The 18,584-nt window shown below is 40.3% G+C and overlaps 1 long non-coding RNA gene across 1 annotated transcript in view; it reads left to right on the top strand.

The window, feature by feature from the left end:
* Positions 1 to 18,584, top strand: part of LOC119863215 — a 167,107-nt gene that overhangs the window by 128,879 nt on the left and 19,644 nt on the right. Inside the window, exon 2 of the long non-coding RNA XR_005295526.2 lies at positions 18,358 to 18,464. This is a non-coding gene — a long non-coding RNA (uncharacterized LOC119863215). The remainder of the gene's footprint in view (positions 1 to 18,357; positions 18,465 to 18,584) is intronic.

Raw genomic sequence — 18,584 nt, 5'->3', positions numbered from 1 at the left:
ATTCTGCATATTTACAGGAGCCAACTGAAAACTGGCTCATAACAACAAATGTAATTTTCAAGGGCTGCACTAGTCTTCAAGACCATAGCAATGGGGTGTAGATTCTAGTATTGTTATATGGTTATATAGTTCATATATAGATGTGACTGGGGTCCCAGTGGGAGCCAGGTGAGGTCACTCAATTAGGGTGAACTGCAAAGAATGGGGCAGATAATCCCCTTAGCTGGTGGATATTTTTAATACTTAGATTTAGCAAGCCAGCATAAAACAGCTTCTTTATTACCTCACCGGTTGCCCAGAAATCAACAACACAGTTCCCTTAAAGTAACCCAGCCTCAGGCCTCCATCCAGGTACCCAAGTCAAATATGATGAAGATTTCTGAAAATCTTATTTCATCATATAAAAGAAAAGGATTGGACACATTATCTCCCAGATAAGCTTTCGTGAGCTACAGCTCACTTCATCAGACGCATCGGATGCTGTAGCTCACGAAAGCTTATGGTCTAATAAATTTGTTAGTCTCTAAGGTGCCACAAGTACTCCTTTTCTTTTTGCGAATACAGACTAACATGGCTGCTACTCTGAAACCTGTCATTATCTCCCAGGTTACTGAATATTCCAGATCTTGCCCAAATGCACACAGCCAATTCTTTTTAACTAAACTAAAATTTATTAAAAAATGAGAGAGATTATGGTTAAAAGATCAGTATACATAAAGACATGAGTTCAATTCTGGAGGTTCAGATTCATAGCAGAGATGGGGAGCTTTGTAGTTGCAAAGAGTTTTTTCAGAAATAGTCCATAGGTTATAGTCCAGTGTTTATATTTCAGGGCAGTCCAATCAGAACTGGGATCTCAGTCCTTGTGGCTTAGGCTTCCCCTGCATGAAACCTCAAGCAGATCTAAGATAAATAGGATCAGGACCCGAGGGTCTTTTTATACAGTGTTCTAGCATCCACTTGACTGTACAGTCCTGGGTAAACAATAGACTTTTGATGTAACCTTCTGTTTTCTAAACACCACCAGTAATTAGTTACACAAATTAATATTGGGCAATTTATCCATTAGGCAGTTTATCACAAACTTCAAAGACAATGACATTATTTCACCCAATATTCATCTAAATGTTAATATTCCCTTTTGATCTCTGAATTAGTAGCTATAGTGGAACTAAACAGGAACTGTCTGTTTACAGGGGTAACATCTAAGAGACACAGAATTAGTATCACTTCTAACAATATAGGGTTGCATTTCAAAGTTCTAGCTCACCTAGCCCCATTTCTAACATGTCTTTAAAGGTCGGGTTTGGGTTAGTTTAGCCTGCAAGCTGTTTAACCCTTTCTGGCCATGAGTTATATTTTTGTTTAAGATTCATTGCAATTATATAACAGTGGTAGCAATAATGATTTGCATGGTTATATTTTGATTAGTCAACATCACAATAGATAAACAGAGAAATGAAGTGCCTATCCTTTTATACTGTATATTTTACGGCTAGTTGCTTACAGATTCTTACAGAGACTTTTCACTTTGTTATAGTCATTCCTAATGCTTATCTTTTACTTCTCTCTAGCCCATAAATATGTTTCTAAATGTTATCAAAATTGTCCCCAAGCATCTAAACTTTAAGTGAGATTGTAACTTTTCCATTTGGGGCTTGTTTCATAAAACAAGTATGTGGGTAAGTGCTACAGATACTGTTTATGTAGGAGCTAGATTTTGTATTGTGTTTAAAACTAAAAGGAAAATTTCAACACTTTACTGGACATGTCAAGAAAGAAAATAATTGAATGTCAGTGTCAAATATGGGCCTGGGAAAATGTTCCTTTTTATCTATAAATGCAGTGTCTGTCAACAGCTGGATTGGATGCAGATCTTTATAGTCAGATTTTCCCAGTTTAATGTACATTGTCAGCAGTGCTTACTGTGGTAATGGCCAGCACTGAAGAATTAAGATCCATCATTTTGGCTATGTTTCTAGAGTAGCAAAAATCTGATTGCACAACAGGAAATGTACCCATACACTCACACGCATTACACAGATCTTCTTTTCCTCCAAAAGTTATTTTTCAAAGACAAGGGGAAGGAAGCCAGTAGTTTATGACCTCCTATGTCTGACAGTTATTTACTCTACCTTACAGTAGTGAAATCCATGAACTTCATGCATGTAATGTTCTGTATTGTATCTGTTGGAAATTATGAATCCCCCATAGCTGCAGTTGGAGCCTTTGGTGTGTAGGGGTATAGGATGTTCACATTTTTGGTCAAGTTGCATACAGACACAGCAGTTGGAATCCTTTGCAGGCATGCAGTTTGCAGTCCACAAACAATTAGTCAAAAAGCAGAGCTGTAAAAGCCTCACTAGCAAAGGTTATTGAGATTTGACTTAGATTTTGTTTTAGCTTGTGGTTATTTCTTAACATAGTCTGAAGTCATAGGTGATAAGGACACTGAAACATTTAACTGATTTAGAAGTCAGGCAGAAAATATTTTGAATCATTTTACATAGCAAAACAGAAAGACTCACTCATATTTCCTGTTTTTCATTCTGTGTATGAGTGGGATTATGCTCACATCACAGGTTCACTGATCTATATCAAAATATATCTTGCTGAATATTGATACAATCCAAATTCTTCTGCAATGTGGTACATTCACTTATTACTTCTAGTTGTGCTAATACAGCCTTTTCTTCCTGCAGACATAGTAAAAATAACTTGAAAGTAAGTTAATTTACAAATGGCTTAAAAACAAAGACATCCTCAAGTATCAGAGTAGCAGCCGTGTTAGTCTGTATTCGCAAAAAGAAAAGGAGTACTTGTGGCACCTTAGAGACTAACAAATTTATTAGAGCATAAGCTTTCGTGAGCTACAGCATCCGATGCGTCCGATGAAGTGAGCTGTAGCTCACGAAAGCTTATGCTCTAATAAATTTGTTAGTCTCTAAGGTGCCACAAGTACTCCTTTTCTTTATCCTCAAGTATGTCACTTATATTGACACCACAAAGAGATACATTCTTGCCTTCATTTACAGTCATGCAACCCTTTTGAAGCTAATGAGTTACAATGGTTAAATGAGGGCATAACTTAATGAAAAGCTATTTAAATATTGCAGTTACACATCTGACTTCAGCCCCTAAGGAAATTCTTATTGACAGCTGTCATAGAATCTAGAATTAAGCATTGTTCTAGCACATATGGTATGTGATCCTCTTTCACCATGTTTCAGAAAAGCAGGTAATTGTGTGTATATTAGGCCATATTTTTTATTCTGGTATGATTCCATTAAAGAGAGTGAGCCTACTAAACCTGATGTAAATCCAGAGTAACTCCACTGAAATCAGTAGAGTTATTATGGATTTACTCTGAGTTAAATGAGAGTGGAATCTGGCCTCTGGGGTTACCCCTTTCTGTCTGCAGAAATTCTGCCCAATTCTTCAACCCCTTCCATGGTGCAAAGAAGAAGGAAAGCTGCTATAATTGGGTAGCTGAGGAGTTTTCTTGTTGGTTGACATAACTTAGTCACCACCAGCGTAGAGTGTGTGTGGGGAGACGGAGGGGGAAAATTGGGGGCAAGTTCAGCGGACTAGTTCTCTGATGATCCTGGGCCCGTGGGGTGGCCCACAAGAGCTCATGAATGCTGGCATAAGTTAGAGCAGGCCTAAATTCAGAGTTAAAGCAGCCCTTGGTCTGAATTGACTCCCAGCTCTCTCCAGGATTGGCAAGGGGAAGAGGAGGCAAAGGGATGCATAAAAAGGGGCTATAAGCCACTTTTGCTACTCCCTATTGGGTCCTGTGCTAAGCACAGCTTCCCTGGAGCCAGAGAGCCGCCATCTTATATTCTGGAAAGCCTAACCACCACAGGGCAAATTTAAAAATACTATGACAGTTAACTCAGAATTTTCTAGCTTTTTTTGGCTTTCTATCGAATTATTAATATTATTTTAACATAGCATTTGTCTGCCATTGTGTAAAAATGAAAATTTACCACATGTTGAAACAGACTAATATTTACATTTTCTTGGGAATCTCTACAGATTTGCATTTAAATTTTTTTCTCATCTTAATTTCACATTGTAATGAATATATCCTAGGGGTTTTAATGAATATCTTTAACAGTGTTATCATTTAGGGGGAAAATATTTCTTAACACTTTTCAAAGAAAACATTACCTGAAATACAGTACACGTCTCACAGTACATTAATCTCTAATGCTTTCATAGTAGATTTATTCATATTGAACTTCAAATTGCATAATGCTTTGAGAATGGAAAATCTTTGTGTGAGATGACTCCATCCCACTGAATGACCCTGTGGCATTTGTAGTTTTCTAATATGAGGAGGCAGCAAAAATAACTCTTCTCCCCCACTCCCAAAAGAATGAGATCCACATTATGTGAGTTAGGGGAGCCACTGACAGGGGGCACTTGCCTCCAACTAGGTGACTGATTGGGCTAAAAAACAGCCAATGGGTCAGTATTGTCATTTGATCATGCCTCTTCCACACGAGTCTCACAACATGGTCTACATTAGTTTGCATGAAAATAGTCCCTTGATAAAAATCTTAGAATAGAATGTCAGCTGTATGGAGTTGTTCTCGGCTTGTTTTGAACTTGCCTTGAGATATGACTTTTGCTAAGCGGTCTGTATCCGCTTTTGCACTGACTGTAAGCTCTGTGCATTGGAGGTTCTTCATGCCGTCTCTTCAGACTTGTTTGCTGTTTGCTCTACCACCTTTCCATTTTCTCTTTTAACATGTTATTCATTCTAACACTCATACTCTCAACTCATCCTCAAGGCGAGTTAGAGGCTTGTAGTTTACATTATACAGAGGATTTCTTTCAGCATACTTCCAATAGTTGGCTCACTTTCCTCCTTCTCCTTGTCACTATTTTCAGAAAGGGCTGCAGACTATGTAGGTGCAGAGGTTAACAGTTTTTGTTGAGGCACAGTAAAAATGATTGTGCTTACCTGGACAAAGCACAAAGTAGAAATGGCAAATAGTCACTGTTTAAATGCCCTAAGTTATTGTTTAAAAGAGAGTTTGTTGCTGTGAAAGCAGAGCTTCTCTAGTCAACAGCCACTCTGTCTCCTGCTAGCCGTTGAGACCTACGCCTTACTTTATGTGAACCTTTTCTAAGGTGCTCGCTATTCCTATCAATCTGTAATTTGTTATAACAAAAAGACTTGTTAAGAGTAAATTCAAAGTATGCTGTTTATTTCATAAGCAGAAACATTGGCAATTTTTAAAAATCCCTTTTTCAAAACACAAAAGTGTCTTAACACTAAGAATTAATTAGTTCTACAAAACGAATCTTGAAAACTTGGTCAAAAGTTTGATCAAATGTGCCTTAAATTACAAAGTGAAAATGATATGGTTGCTGCTCTGGCACATGTTTTAATGAATTCAAACAATATGCGGGGGAAAACATTTGGGCTGATAATTTGTATACAAAGAGATATCCTGATGTCATTTGAAGTGGTGGGATATTTGTTTCTGACTTTCAAAGTTTATAAAAAGCCTTAACTACAGCATTGCATTGTCCAGCAGCAAGTGGAGACATATATACAAGTTGCGGGCCTGATCATGTAAATGCTATACATGTGGAACTTAGGGTTGCCACGTGTCTGGTTTTTGACTGGAACGTCTGGTCAAAAAGGGACCCTGGCGGCTCCGGTCAGCACTGTTGACTGGGCTGCTAGAAGTCTGATCGGTGCCACAGTGGGGCTTAGGCCGGCACCCTGCCTGTCCTGGCTCTGTGTGGCTCCCAAAAGTGGCCAGCATGTCCAGCTCCCACATTGCAGGGGTGGATATGGGAGCGCTAGCTCTGCAGCTCCCATTGGCCAGGAACCATGGCCAATGGGAGCTGCAGGGGCAGTGCCTGTGGGCAGCGTGCAGAGCCCCCTGGCCTCTTCACCTAGGAGCCAGAGGAACATGCTGGTTGCTTTCGGGAGCTGCCTGCGGTAAGTGCCACCCAGAGCCCGCACTCTGAACCTCCTCCCTCACCCCAACCTTCTGTCCCAGGTGAGAACCCACCCCCACACCCAAATTCCCTCCCGGGGCCTGCACCCCACATTCCCTTCCGCACCCCAACCCCCGGCCCCAGCCTTGAGCTCCCTCCCACACCCAGACTCCCTCCCGGAGCCTGCGCCCCTTCCTCCACCTCATCCCCCAGCCCTGAGCCCCTTTCTGTATCCCAAACCCCTCAGCCCCAGCCCAGAGCCCCTTCCTGCACCCCAAACCCATCATCCCTGGCCCAACACCAGAGCCTGCATCCCCAGCCGGAGCCCTCATCCCCTCCAATCAATTGCCCCATCCTGGAGTCCCCTCCAGCACCCTGAACCCCTCATTTCTGGCCCCACCCCAGAGCTCACACCAGAAACCAGAGCCCTCACCCCCTCCTGCACCCCAACCCATTGCCCCAGCTGGGTGAAAGTGAGTGAGGGTGGGGGAGAGCAAGTGGCGGAGGGAGGGAGGATGGAGTGAGCAGGGGTGAGGCCTTGGAGAAGGAGTGAGGCAGGGGCGGGGCCTCGGGGAAGCGGGAGGGGTGATACTTGGTTTTGTGCATTTAGAAAGTTGGCAAACCTAGTCTAACTCACTGAAATCAATAAGAGTTCTGCACACAGAATATTATAGGATCAGCCTGTGTGTGGGTCCACTGTTCTGGTAGTTGCACACACCCTACACCTTATTATCTAGTAGTTTAAAGAAGCTGAAATTTAAGATAAAACAAAACTTACTACCAAGTGCAGTCCATCTTTTAGCCTTTATCAACACTAACTTTGAATATATTTTTACAGCCTCTTTGGTGCAAATATGTTTGTTTAACTAACACTCTATTTTATTACATTCAAAAATGTACTTGTGAAAAAGAAAGTGTGTTGTGTTGCCATTGTAGCTCAAATAATTCCATTTTCAGTGGCTGATTTTCTCTTTACATTTAATACAGTTCTGCTTCCTAGTTACAAGTATTTCAAGAACATAAACACCAGAGGAGAGGAGCTGTATGTAATGGTCCTATGGGGGTATATAGCTAGAAGTAATGGGAGGAAAATGGTCAAAGAAAACATTTCCTAACAGTACATGGATGTGTGGAAGAGTCTGAAGGGAACTGGTCCCATTGTTTGAGCCATTTAAAATTAGACTAGACAAAATGCTAGGGACTTGCATCATATTGCAGGGAACAGTCCTGCATTGGTAGGAAGCTGGCCAAAATAACTTAATAGGTGTTTTCTGGGTTTATTTTCTGTGATTCTCTGAGGGGTTTATTATAGTTATCTCCATGTTCTAAACTTTTTTCCCCTCTCTCAAAGGCTGTTTCAGAAAGAGTTGGCTTGGTGGGGTATATTTAGGGTCCACCCTTTGTTTGATTTGTGATTTTTAACTTAAGGGATAGATGCCCAGAGAACTGGATGGACCCCTCTAGAATTTTAGAAATTTTAAGAAATGCATATACTTTTGTGTTGTGTATGGTAGTACTAGTTATGAAGCATCTTAGTCATATTTTTCTCAATATTTCTCTTGTAATTGTAATGGTAGCACAATTTTATATATATATATAGAGAGAGAGAGAGAGAGAGAGAGAGAGAGAGAGAGAGAGAGAGACTTGGGAATCAATTCAGGGACTCCATGAACACTGTGGGTTTTTGTATCAGGATTATTGAATAAAGGGAACTGTATTTCTTTTTTGATTAGTCCAGCTGCAGTTGCTTCAAGATATTCAAAGATACCTACCTCTAAGTGAACTTTGGGAAAACGTATAGAAGATGTGAAGTATAGTCTTGTAAAGCAATATTGAAGTTCAGATGTCATGTGAGAGTGGAAAAAATGTCATATGAAGCAACTGTAAAGCCTGCAGCAAGAAGCTAGTTTACTGATGAAGTCAAACAGCTGAGAGCAGCTGTGGGATACTACACTAGATTTTAAGGTTTAAATACTTTTATTAATGATGTAGAAATATTTTGCTAGCCGTTACAAACTAGGAAATGTTATAAGTCATCAGTTTATACTAATCTTTTAATGACAGAAATCCAAGTTTTTAAAGAAGCCTTTTATTTTACAGAAAGCATTTGGATGGTACAAACATGTCTCTTCCAATTGTTACAGCCCGTTTTGACACATTCTAGCCAATATGCAAGTCAACTTTGGGAGGTCTCAGCGCTCCTCTAGTTCACACTTGGCTGCAGTGGCCCCAGGGGCCTGTTCGTGTAGCTGAGAATAGCTGGAATGCAACAGCACTATGGCCATGCCCTCTCCTCTGACCATAGTCTCTGTAACAGAAGCTATTGAAGAGGTTTTGAAGAATAACTTTGACAGTGCTGTGCTAGCGGGGGAACCACCTTATGCTGAAGTCATTCTTTGGGTTCCAGTTCCATCAGCTTTATGGTCCCTTTATATTGCTGGAGCCATGTGAAGGGAATGGAATGGAGAATCAGGCCCGTAATTTTAATGAATTTAGTGAATTATGTGCATGACGATCAGTCCCTTAAACATGATGGAGCTACATGCTTGATCCCCATTATTTAAAAGAAAATTTAAGTGAATGGGAAAAAATGAATTGAAAACTGTTACTGTTATTTACATAGTCCACACTAAGGGGATGCTTCTTTAGAAAACCTGTGCCCATATTATCAGCTGAGTTTCCTGGGGGATTAATCAGTAAGGCACTGTACTTTTAAAGAAGCTGGTATTTTGCTGCATTCTGACAGCCAGGAGGAAGTATCTGCAGAGAAGAAAATTGTGCTATAGCAAACACATTCCAACCATTCCTTCACCCACCATTCTCCTGTTTCATGGAGTGAACTAAAAGAGAGCAAAGGAATAAAATATGTTTAGAGGAGACAGTGCCAACAGAGTTCACATCATGACACGTTTGCAGTGCAATGGAAACAGTGGCAAAATGTTGTGCTGGGTGGGGAGGGGATGGGGTATCTTCATTTTGCAAATTAGCCTTTGGGTTAGTCCTCCAAGTCCACAAGGACCACAGATATTGACTCCACAGCAAATGGAAGAGATGATCTCCTTGCCTTCCATTCTGCATAGCTCCCTTTTCTGACCCCTTCTCACTCTCCTCTGCTGAGGCAACATAGTCCAAAGGAAGTTTGGTTCCAAAAGCAGAGGTGTTACAGGATTGCTTTTTGGAGGATGGGAGGACTTTAGAATTCTTCTCCAGTTGATAATACTATTCAGCCAGGAAAGAATCCCCAGATATACCCTTTAGCCTGACTGCTGTATGTATGACAATCAGGCTGTGTGGACCTGTTGAAGGGGAAGTGGGTAATAGCAAAAAGGCAGGTCTGATGTTTCACACTGCTAGCAAAGGAAAACTTCCTTTCTGCAGAGAAAACCAGCTTCCAACAGCTTTATTTCTCAGGGCTGTCATGGTGATGCCAAGAGTCAGCATCTGCAGAAGCAACTTCTATTTGAAAAACTTCTATGGGTGTCCTGTCAATGACAATTTTCCATAATACCTGCTGAATGTAAGTGCATTTTTTGTTTTTGGACAGCAAGAAGCAGTATTCATGGGTGAAAACTCTTAGTCACTTACACTAATGCAAATGCTAAAATGTGATTTGTTTTTAGTTTTCTCAAAACCAGTAATTTCCAGTTTTTCTGCTGGTACAGAGAAATCAGACTGTTACAGTTCAGTGTCTCACACGTTTTCTTAGGTGGATTCATAATGAAGCTGTTCTGTATATATAATGCAGACATTTTTACTGAATCTTGTGAAATATAACAGATTGCAAATGAACATGGCTCAGCAGGAGAATGGGGAAAGACTAACTTACATTTATTTATACACTCTTTCAAGCTATTTTGTCACTTTCTTGTCTTTGTACAGTTTCCCATGTTGCAGCGGTGAGAGACATCTGCTTATGGGTGAAATGAGTAAGCAGAGTGTGGACTTTACTCATTTACTCTGTTAAAAAAAAAAAGTGCTGTCTGCAAAATTGCTTCTTGTAGGTTAAACCATATTTACTTTTTGTCTCTCCCTACCCCAAGTTGGGGCCTTCCCCTCCCCACATTCTTGTTTTCAACTATGCTGTATTTAAGTAAAAGGATGCTCTGTTGGATGACTACTCCTGGTATCATTTGTGAAGGTTTCAAGCATTTTACCACGTGGCATCATTCTCACAGCTGTCATTGCTGTCTTGGAATTTAGCCATGTGACAGGCAGCACTTTTACAGAAATTGCTAAAACATGAATTTTGTATTCAGTTTTCCTGGGCATTCTGATAGAGATATGGCAACATGTTCTTTCTTTTCAAACCTAACAGGGGCTTTCTTTACCCTGTGAATTCAGAGGCAATCACTCACTGTAGGGGCGTATGGATATATGCTCCACTTTTGACAATTCTGAGGTACTATATTAAGGAGAACAGATTTTTATGGTTAGAAAACTACCCTTTGAGAGCAGTCAGCTCTGGATAGCAGAAGATGGTCACTTTTCAGATTCCTTGTTCTTTTAGAAAAAAACGCCTGTGCTGAGGTATTCAGTCCTCTCAGGATGTAGCTCTGCACAGTGAATCAGAACAGTATTACTGCATACCTTTGGAAAAAAAATGCTAACAATTGTATTTAATTCTACAATTTCCGCACATAGGCCAGGATGTTTGATCACCATATGCAACAGTGAAATTACTCTGCTTTTAAAAGACATGGCTCAGATTCTTCTGTGACTTACACTTGTATTATGCAAATGTAACTTCGCCGAGTTCAATGTAGTTAATCCTGGTTTACCTCAATGTACACCAGAAGAGACTCAAACCCGTTATAAGCCACATAAAAAGGGTTACTTTTCTATCCAGATATAGTAATTTTACACAAGTTCTTCTTTTTCAATGCTGAGCAGTCTTCTTCAGTAAAACTATTTCATCATCATTGGAGCTCTGTTCAGGGGTCCAGAATTCAATTATTTAATCATTATGTCTCACATTCTCGATTTTCTGGAAGGACTCTCGATGAAAGGTAGGAAACAGTGGTCATTTTAAACCCTTTTCTTTCATTTACCTTTTCTTTTCCCCTAGAATTTTAAGGGGCATTATTTCATTTTGCTGGGCACTACATGCATGTCATACAAATTTCTCTTGAGCCTCATGTTGGTATGGTAACTTGGACCTTAATTTCTCTTCCAAAGTCTGTTGTTTGTGATCAGTTTGATTATGTGTATTTTTTCTTTTCTTCTGGCCTTTTATAATGCTGTTGAAAGGACTTAGATGAAAGATGTAAAGTCCCTTCCATTCCATCCCTGTTGTAGAATACGTTCTCTCTTGTTTTAAGGAACTGATTTGTCTGATTTATTTTCCCTCAGGACACCTTCCATAGTTTCCTAAAGCAAGGTAATATTTTCTTTGATGTACTGTACTGTGTAGGATAGAATTACACAACATAAATTTATTGCTTAGTTGCTGGAGGGAATTTAGTAACCAATTATTCTCAAAAATGCAGTATGCATGTTTGTTAGTGCAATCTCAGTTTAACTCAAAGTTCATTTTTTTTTCTTGATTACTAAATCCTAGTATCATTCCAATTCAGGGATAATAAGCTAAATAATACGTGCAGTTACCTTTGAGAAATTAGCCCAGCACTTACATGCAACTTGTGATTTATTCTCTATTCCTATGAAGTAGACATTCACGTAATAGTGCATGTAAACATAATACTTCTATTATATCTACAATACAAGGTACATTTCCTAAGTACGTGAAGAAAGAGGATGTGAAGGCAGCATAATCTAGGGTCCATGTATAGGATGTGAAATCAGACTCGCTGTGTGAACTTGGGTAAGGTATTTAACTTCTCTGTGCCTTTGTTTACTTGTTTGTAAAATGGAGATAACACGGATATACCTCACAGTAGGTTTTGAACCTTACAAGGATACACCTAATCAGTTAAATGTAATTTTTGTAGTTTTATTGTGACATTTTCAATTTTTTTAAAATTGTTTTTCTCTCTCATGTTGCTGAGTGAAGGACACACACAAGTAGGGGGAACTGGCTAAATAAGGGATAGACTCTAGTGATACAGAGGCCCAGTGGTGGTTCACTACTCTGTATTAGCAACTTTTGTCAGGGCTGACATACTCACTAAACCTAATGCACTGGTCTCATAATGTGTATTTAAAAGGTGTCATGTAAGGTATCATATACAAACTAGTAACACGCTGGTCCCATGGTGTGGTGTATGTACAGGGTGTGTATAAAGGTTTATAAATATGTGCTAGAATTATGTTATTAAAATGTATGCCCAGTAGAATATAAGGCACCCCACCCTAGACAAAGGAATGTGGTTCTGTCTGCTTGAATGTGTCTCTGATGTAAGTTTGGCAAGGCATAACCAAAGGCAAAGGAAAGCTCATAGACATGCAAGGTAAACAATGCCATTAGGTGAGCAAGTGGGGAAGGATCAAGGCCGGCTCCAGGCACCAGCGTTCCAAGCAGGTGCTTGGGGTGGCAGTTAGAAAGAAGCGGCAGTTCCTCCGGCTGCGGCGGCAAATCGGCAGCAGCTTCTCTGTTCCGCCCACCGTGGCAGCAATTCGGCAGCAAATCGGCAACAGCTTCTTCCTTTTGCCGTCTGCGGTGGCAGTTGTTTTTGCTGCTTGGGGCGGCAAAAACTGTAGAGAAGGCCCTGGGAAGGGTGAATACTTAATCTCAACAGGGGATGAAGACTGCACCCCCCAAGGAGCCTTCCTGCCTCTTGAAGCAGGCTCCATGAACTTTGAGACAACACCATGGTATCTACACCCCAGCAGGAGAGAGAAGCTTGGGCTGGGCTTACTTTTCAAATAGTAAATTTCAGAGGTTTACTGGGCTATTAAAGGCAAGGGATCTGAACCTCAAATGATAAGCAATTGAATCAACTGACTGTATAAAATATAACTGTATTATAAAAGTGTATTAAGTAAGGTTTTTTTAAAGCCTGTGACATGCTGCTAATGCATATCATTGTGAAATGTATACATTAACACTGTACAAGGAATTGTGGATACTTACTGATAGTATGCTGTAAAGTCACAGGGAGAAACAGATTAACTACCTGTCTCGAATGTAAACAAAGCATTATGCTGGGGGATGGGAAGTCAACAGGAAGGGAAGAAGACAGCAGGAAGCCTCCCTGCCTCCTATAACAGTGTCAATGAACTTTGGGAGATATAAGCAGACACAGAAAGCCATTTTGGTATCCATTACTTCAGATATTAAAGGGGCAAGAGCTCTTGAAATCACAGAATATTGGATCCTTCAACTAAGGCGGGGGGGGGGGGGGTTGAAGTTTCTGGGAACTGAGTTTAGGTAAGAAACCTGTTTAGGCAAAGATTATAACTTGCTGAAATGAAGTTTTTGTCTTAGAAGTATATTTTCTATCTTTATTCCTTATACTTGACACCACTTAATCCTATGGCTTTTGTTAAATAAATTTGTTTTAGTTTCACTATAAACCAATACAGTGAAATAAGAGTGTGAGTCAAACCCCAGCTAAATTACTGAGCTGCAGTGTAGTGTCTCTTTAAAGGAACAATGAATTTAACTTCTGTAAGTGGTCAGTGAGAGCTAGACCCTACAAGGAGATGGTTTTCGTGAAATTCGAGTGGGGTTGTTGGGGCCACCCTGCAAAAAGTAACTCGGCAGAGGAAGTCAGGGTGTGACCTGCATGCTTGTATGCTTGCTGCTGTGTCAGGACTGTGAGCTACAGCAGCATAGCATTGAAGACATCCAGAGTTGCAGAGCAGGCAGTGACACAATCCCTTCACTGGTCTGTGTTGAATCCTAAAGCATCACAATTATGCCACCATTACTCACTTTGAGTAGCATCTCACTCCTCAAGTGATGCAGCTGAACTGACTGGAACTATTTGAGGAGTAAGGAACTACTAAGTGAGAGTGAAGATGACAGAATTTGACCATGACTGACTTTTCAAGGAAAACAGAACTACACTCCTCTGATGGTTAGAAACCTTTGTCTAATATCAAACCTAAAGTTGTTGATGGCCAGTTTATATCCATTTGTTCTTGTGTCCACATTGGCACTTAACTTAAATAACTCCTCTCCCTCCCTGGTATTTATCTCTCTGATGTATTTATAAAGAGCACTCATATCTGCCCTCAGCCTTCTTTTGGTTAGTTAAACAAGCCAAGCTTTTTGAGTCTCCTTTATACGGTAAAAAGAAAAGGGTTACTTGTGGCACCTTAGAGACTAACAAATTTATTTGAGCATAAGCTTTCCTGAGCTACAGCTCACTTCATTGGATGCATGCAGTGGAAAATATTTTAGTCTCTAAAAAAATTTGTCAGTCTCTAAGGTGCCACCAGTACTCCTTTTCTTTTTGTGGATACAGACTAACACGGCTGCTACTCTGAAACCTCTCATAAGGTAGGTTTTCAGTTCCTCTGATCATCCAAGTAGCCCTTCTCTGCACCTGTTCCAGTTTGAATTAATTTTTCTGAAACATGGGAGAGCAGAATTGGACACAGTATTCAGGTGAGGTCTTGCCAGTGCCCTGTATAATGATACTAGCGCTTCCCTATCTCTACTGGAAATAACCCATCTGATGCATCCTGGGACACTATTAGGCTTTTTCATGGCTGCATCACATTGACGGCTCACAGTCATCCTGTGATCAATATCATGAACCCAGGTCTTTCTCCTTCTCTGTCTCTTCCAACTGATAAGTCCCTTGCTTATAGCTAACATTCTTGTTGTTAGTCCCTAAGTGCATGACCTTGCACTATTAAATTTCATCTCATTTCTATTACTCCAGTTTTCAAGATTGTCTAGATCTGCCTGGTCCTCCTCTGTATTGGCAATACCTCCAAACTTCATGTCATCTGCAAATTTTATTAGCACACTTCACTTTTTGTGCCAAGGTCATTAATAAAAATGTTAAATAAGAATGGTCCCAAGACTGAACCCTGAAGAACTCCACTAGTAGCCTTCCTCCAGTCTGACAGTTCACCTTGCACTATGACCCACTGTAGTCTCCCCTTTAACCAGTTCCTTATCCACCCTTCAATTCACATATTAATCCCCATCTTCTCCAATTTAACTAATAATTTCCCATGTGGAACTGTATAAAATGCCTTGCTGAAATCCCTGAAAGGTTGCCTAGTCCTATTAGATTAACATCTAGTCTGTCTACCAATGTGGTAGTGCTTGGAAAATATATATGCACACTCCCAAATTCATGAATAGACAAGGGCATCATATGGATATGATTTTATATGAGATGCTTTTGTCTAGCTCCCAGTTTGAGAAGGCATGAAAGATATGAGCTGCAGAAATAGGCTGTATGAAACTACAGAATACATTTAGGCCAAATTTTCAGAAGTAGGTACCAAAAACTAGGCTGGTAAGTAAATGATTTGATTACAAAGGTGGTGAACAATTCATATTAACTTCACTGGAAACACCCTTAAAATTGGTGCTTCAATATGAATTTAGGAGCATAATTTGATATAGCCACTACTGAAAATTTTGGCCTGGTGAAATTCCTTCTGAAATTTTCTGCAGTTTTGCTTGACCTGTTTTTGCTTCCATAACATTTCAAGAAAAAGGTAATCTGGCTGTGAAAAAATGCAAATTGCACTTAAAAACAACCTAGTGAAAGCAATTTCATGCACAATTGGGCTTGTTTTAGCAAAAATATTTCATGGAAGTATCACCACTCATGGATTTACAATGAAATGTGCAAGTTCTTTAAAGCTCAAGTATTTTAAATTTCATTCTGAATATTTCACACATCTCTAGACAGTTCTTTATCCAGTTGAGTCCTGTGCACACTATTGTAATAAGTTAGAGTCAGCAGGACATGTTTGGGGGTGTGTGTATAAATCTTTAGAAAGATTGTGCAGTGGTTGTTCAGAAGATTTAAATTTAGCCAGGAAGGTTAAGGAGTTCTACAGGCCACTGGAGGAATACTAAGTCTGTGTGTGTCATTAATACTTTCTTGTGCTCATGAGCAGATTATAGCTGTGTGAACACTCTCTAGATATGATAAATTGCCATTCCAATGTTTGATTGGGAATTTCTGCCAAGCTATATTGTCTGGGGGAATGGAAAATGATGAGGTGGTGTCACTTAGTATCAACTAGGCTGTATGTGTGAAAGTGTTTGCCAGAGTTGGATGCACTTTTGGTTCATTTGGGATTGAGAAAACAATTTGGCAGTGGCTAAATTCAATGAAGTAATCTGAATCAAGAAAAACATATGCACATGTAAGGAGTCTTTCATAAGATTGTTAGTTTGGTCTGTAACTGGCTGAGTAGTGTCTAAAAATATCTGTTCACTGTACCATGCAGTGACTTTTTTCTTTAAACACTTGGGTTTTAGATGAACTTGAAGGGTTTTAAGAGGATGTAAGTTAGATGGTAAACAAAGCTAGCAAGCTATCAAAATTTCAATGTATTGCTGAATATCTTTCTGGGGCCTGAAGCAGGGTATTGTAGCAAGCATGAATCATAAAGGCTGTACATTGGATCAGAAGGGAAATCCGTGGAGAAATTGCTAACTTTATGAGTTTCAGAGGTGGTTTTGTGGTCAGCCCTGACGCAATGGATATTGAGTGTTCAGCGTTATATTAGCCAGATGGTGTACGTGTACGAGACATACTGTAAGTAGTTGTAACCTTAAGCCATATAGAGGTGCAGAAAGTAGTGGAAGTTTTTGTTTAATAGGTCAATGGTAGGGAGATGTGACCAAGTAAGGAATTCTGACTGTGGAGCTCAGACCTCATCAGAAATAATCATGGAATGGGGTGTTAACCCTGTTTAGACAACTCAGGAAAATCCTTCTGTGCAGCTGGATTGATCTCATTCTTAGCCATACATGCCTGAGAGCACTGAGTAATCTTCTATATGAACTAGGATTTTATTCCCAATGGGCTATTATTTCTCCAGTCAAAACAGATGTGCTCACTAGTTAAGCCACTGATAATAATTTTATTTAACCCCATGCCTTGGTCTTTAGCTATGGGATCCCAGTAGAATTAACAATATACTGGGCACTATATAAATATGTGGGCCAGATTCCCAAAGAAACAGTTGTGTGTTCACACTGGGATACTAAAGTGCATACTAACGTGCTCACTCAGAGAAAACTAATTTCAAAGACCTTGTGTAAAAATCTGAAAATACTTTTTTAAAAGCATGCATGCACTTTCTCACAGGCCTTAGATCGGGGTTCTCAAACTGTGGGTGAGGACCCCTCAGGGTGTCACGAGGTTATTACATGGGGGGGTCGCGAGCTGTCAGCCTCCACCCCAAACCCTGCTTTGTCTTCAGCATTTATAATGGTGTTAAATATATAAAAAAGTGTTTTTAATTTATAAGGGGGGTCGCACTTAGGGGCTTGCTGTGTGAAAGGGGTCACCAGTACAAAAGTTTGAGAACCACTGCCTTAGATGCAGGATAATAGGAGGTGTCCACATATTGCTACTTACGGTTATCCAATTGAGATGAGGGCAGTCTAGCCTAATGATAAGAGCAGGCATCAGGAATCAGTGATTGGAAGCCAGAGCTAACAGTCAGACCAGAGGGCAGGAACTGGATACCAGAACCAAGGATCAAGCCACAGTCATTTGTCAGAAGCCAAAGCCACAGGCCAAGCCAGAGGTCAGGAACTGGAGCGAGCAGGATAGCAGTCAAGCAGAGGTTCAAGATAAGAGAGCAAGGCAGGAACACAGCAACGCTAGAGCAAACACTAGTAGGCACAAGCATTAGGCAGCCAGCAAGCTGCTTGTTTAAGAGCCAGCCTGCTGGCTTCTCCAGGCAGTCAGAAGTCTGCTGCAGGCCAGCTGTACTGATTCATTTGCCGGGAGATTAGCTCTGTAGCAGGCCCTGATTCCTAATACAATACTCATGTTATGCTGAATGCTTGCAGGTCTTGTGTTATGTTTGGTTGTATGAACACAGGACTTAGCTCCACTTGATTGCTAGGTGCATTCATTGTACTAGATGCATGCAAGGTTTGTGCTGTGATACTGGAGGTTTGTGCACACCCAGTTTTATAGCACAAACTCTGCAGACACCTAGTACAATGCAGGCATTTATCAGCTTGCAGGCACCTAAAATCCTCCTGGTTATAATTCATATGTGCGACAGTTAGGGGCACACATGGGCAAATTCATGCTTTATAGTAGGCCTAATGAGTACTTTCCACACCTAAGTGCCCATCATTTTAGGTTCACAGAAGCTTGTGGCAATTCCATTATTATTTTTATTATAGTAATGTCAGAGGCCTCATACAGGATCTGGGTTCTATTGTTCTAAGTGCTGTACAAATACGGAGTAAAAGATGGTTTGTGGTCCAGTGTGTTAGCATATAATAACTCGTCATCAAAAGTTAACTATGTAATACGTATCCAGCATCTATAGGAGGAAGTCAAGCTGCAGCAATCTGGCCACACTGGCAAAGTGAAGAATGGCATCATCTACTGCTGTTGGACCTACGGTGCTGAGGAGAGAGCAGTACGGTAAGGGAGATCCCAAGAAGCAGCCACATTTCAGTGATGAATACATTGACAAGTAAATGGTCTTGATGATGTCTCACCCTAACAAAGCTAATATAATAATTAGTTCTCCTGAGCCGTGCA

The sequence above is a fragment of the Dermochelys coriacea genome, chromosome 11 (assembly GCF_009764565.3).
Source record: "Dermochelys coriacea isolate rDerCor1 chromosome 11, rDerCor1.pri.v4, whole genome shotgun sequence".
In the NCBI taxonomy this organism is placed as follows: Eukaryota; Metazoa; Chordata; order Testudines; family Dermochelyidae; genus Dermochelys; species Dermochelys coriacea.
Note: the sequence above shows the minus strand (reverse complement) of the source record. Positions and strands in the feature narration are given on the sequence as shown.